General features: G+C 40.7%; 1 long non-coding RNA gene across 1 annotated transcript in view; it reads left to right on the plus strand.

Moving 5' to 3' along the window:
- The window catches only part of LOC106940517 (uncharacterized), an 8,690-nt gene extending 7,547 nt beyond the window's left edge, over positions 1–1,143 (plus strand). The window contains exon 2 of the long non-coding RNA XR_001423120.1: positions 13–1,143. This is a non-coding gene — a long non-coding RNA (uncharacterized LOC106940517). The remainder of the gene's footprint in view (positions 1–12) is intronic.
- Positions 1,144–3,413: the final 2,270 nt, after the last annotated feature.

Below are 3,413 nucleotides of genomic sequence, written 5' to 3' on the forward strand. Positions count from 1 at the left end.
AAATACTATGAGGTCTTACTCTCTTGCAAGAAAGTTGAGAAATAATGCTTTTGGAAAGAAATCAAGAAAATAACTGCAAAATGTCACTATCAACTACTATTGATGTTGGTGACGTAAAAGAAATTACTCAGTTATGACAGGAGCGCTACAATGCACTGTTTAACTGTGTCAAAAGTAAAATTTTTGTAGTGAGTTGCATACATAGTAGTGAGAATGACGGGGTTTCCCCAAGAAAACTTAAGCCCGGTGGTCGGGGCACTGAGGCGGTCCACCGGAGTTTTGTATTAAAAGATGTTAAGTTGACAGGAAACGTAAAATATTACTGGGTAATTATGTTACTGGAAGACATTGCAGACAATACTTAAACTCACAATTATAGAATCTTAAAAACAAGTCAAAACAATACAATTAAAATAAATATCAGTTATTTGCACTTTATCAGTTAAATCCAAATTAAGTCATTGGCTAGTGGATCTAAAACCACAATGTAATTCTGATCACGTTTAGGCATAAATGAACTAAGAGAATACCAATGCACTTAAATTTGATTTAATGGTTTCAGCATAGATAAATTAAAAGATTATAAATTGTTTAACATTTAAATTTAAGAATTTAAGGAGCTGGCAAGTTTACTTTGTAAAAGTTGAAAGAACAATCTTCATAGTTAGATTATTTTGGTACCATAGCCAGGGCCAGACTTAGGAGGGTGTGGGCCCCTGGGCTTATGCCAAGGTACGGGCCCTACTTAATCATCGTTATACAGATGATTAAGTATATATTCCTGATTTCCTTCCCTTTGGGTGGTCGGTGTTTGGCCGTGACTTGCTTGTGGAGCCGATCCAATCCACAAACCTTATCTACCTATAAGGTCACAAAAATCAGCCACTGTCCACCATGAGAGAGGGCTGATGGACAGTCCCAACCACCAGGTCATCTCTCCATGCAAGATTTACAACAGTCACTCCATGATTGTCAACTTTTTTTTAATATTTTGCACACACATGCACAAAAAAACTTTAGTAAGTCAGATTTTTAAAGATCGGCCAGAAAATTGCAACCGGTGCACCTTTAATGAATGTAAAGATCATCACTACAAACAAAATGTACTTAGTAGTTATTAAAGAAATACTTGAACATCTTGAATATGTCTGTCAATGTTCTCTATCCATCCTCTGTGTACAGTATTTATTAATCCTTCATTTCTATCTTTATCTGTCTCCTTCCCTCTTTCAATTTTTATCAACTGTATCTTTCTCTGTAATTATCAGGTTTATTTCCTTACCAACTTCAGACAGTCAGGTTATTTCCCCTCTGAGACCCAAAACTGGATTTTACCTGCGTGTCAGGGCAGGACAGGACGCACTCGAGTTAATTTGTACAGTCGGCCCTTCGCCTTATGATTAGGACAGTTCCTCCCGGCACTGCTAGCTGGAGGCTAAAGCTAGTTCCGCTTTTTTAACTTTGCATTGAGCGCAAGCGAGCAGAGTAGGTATTACTTTTCTGTGACTTTAGCTGTTTTCTTTCTCTTTGAATCGTTCTGTTGCTTTTTTTCCACTCACGAAAACCAGTTTCAAAGCTCACTTGTCAATATGTCAATTATGTTTGGGGGATTTTCTGTCTTTTTACTGTTTTCTCTTGCTATGTTTAGGGTTTATTTGTGTTTGATGTAATTTCCCTGGTCCCCAGTATCTCTTTATCCTCATGTGTTTCCCATTGATTAGTTATTGCCTTCACCTGTTTCCCTTGTTTTTTAAGTCTGTGCGCACCATGTGGTGGAGCGGGATCCTCATCTGATCTTTCCTGTGATCGAATGAGTAGGGTTGTGTAGTTTCGAGTCCAGTCTAGTCTAGAGGAAGTAAGTTCTGTTCCATTTCGTTGTTTTTCAAGTTTCTGATGATGCTGTACCACCGAGCCTAACTGCTGATCTGTGGGTGTATTGATGAGAAATAAACACAAGACATCACGCTGCTGCCTAGCTGCAAGTTTGTCCCAAGCAACAAGACCTCGCACCTGGACATCACTGACTTTTAGCATCATTTAAAATACAGAACACAGCTGCGGTGGAAGGAGGATAACTCAGCCTGTGTTTGGATGTACTCACCACTTGGAACTGGCTTTCAAAACATGATCTGGAGAAGAATCGTTTCTGATGTTTGTAAAGATGTTCCGATGCTATAAAACTGACATCCATATTTCCTGCTTCTTGCTCAGCCCAGTAAGCTCACACAAACTCATCAGTTTTTACCCAAAGCGCAGGATCAGTACTGTGCGGATTATCCGTGGTCATCACTGCACCTGGCAAAGAAGCTCCAGGTTAGCAAGGCTAACGTCTTGAGAACCGGAGAGGGACGATGGTTCTGTTCCATGTCCAATATGGTTTAAAAAACCCTGTTAGCTTGAATATTTTCTTCATCACCTCTTTGTCGCTCTTCTTTTTCTTTTGTTCCTGCGCTCCACTGTCATTCCGTTATCTGCCATCGTGAGAAATCCCTTCCCTGATGCTCTTCCCAATGTCTAAGAAGCGTCCAACTTGGACCAATAATAATCAAGCATTCATGATGGACGTTTGTCAGAACAAATCAGACATTTTTTCAACAACACCTCCAAAATCCTCTTAGCCAGTGATAAAATTAAGGCATTGTGACCTTATTCAATCACAAAAATCCAAAGCATCTTTCGGGGCCTCCAAAGCCCAGGGTCCCAGGCTGCAGCCCGGGTAAGCCCATGCTAAAATCTGGGCTTGAGCATAGCAACAATCTGATGCTATGAGTTTAATCTTTGCGTTTTAGCTGTTCATTAATGTATCTTAGTAAACTACAATTACATTTGACTCCTCTGTCAATTAAACTAGGCCCCCTCTCCCAGACTTCACTAAATCCATGGTGAAACCCTATTAGTGGTGCTGATGTTCTTAGCAGCAAGAGAGGCTCCTAAATCAAATTCTGCTCAAGGCCTCATTCAACATTGGACCGGCCCTGGCTGCATGATGAGCTAGACCCGCTGCAAAGCGCATTTCTGCAGCATTTCTGCAACTGGCTACAACTGCAGAAATGCAGCTGTATCCAAATGGGAGATTTAATTCATGTGGCTTTAGTAAATCTTTCATTTCTTGTCTACTGAGTTTTAATGAGCACCATATCAGCTCTTTTAGAGTCAAAACTCATGGTTTGGTTGCCCGGGCTTTATGGGATGAGTTGTTCTGATCTCCGCGCAGAAACTCTACCTGACTTCAAGTAGACAAAGCAATTTATATGCATTGTGTCGCCGCAAAAAATAAAATAACACAAACCAACATGTTGCGATAGTCACGAGGCAAGCAAGAAAGCTCCTCCACGGGCTGAACCCCAGGTCTACTAACACACCGGCTAACAGGTGTTACGTCAATCCGCGTTTCCCCATCAGATACGGTTCCC

Source organism: Poecilia latipinna, unplaced genomic scaffold (genome assembly GCF_001443285.1).
Source record: "Poecilia latipinna isolate Pla-1442-1.1 unplaced genomic scaffold, P_latipinna-1.0 Scaffold3260, whole genome shotgun sequence".
Taxonomy (NCBI): Eukaryota; Metazoa; Chordata; class Actinopteri; order Cyprinodontiformes; family Poeciliidae; genus Poecilia; species Poecilia latipinna.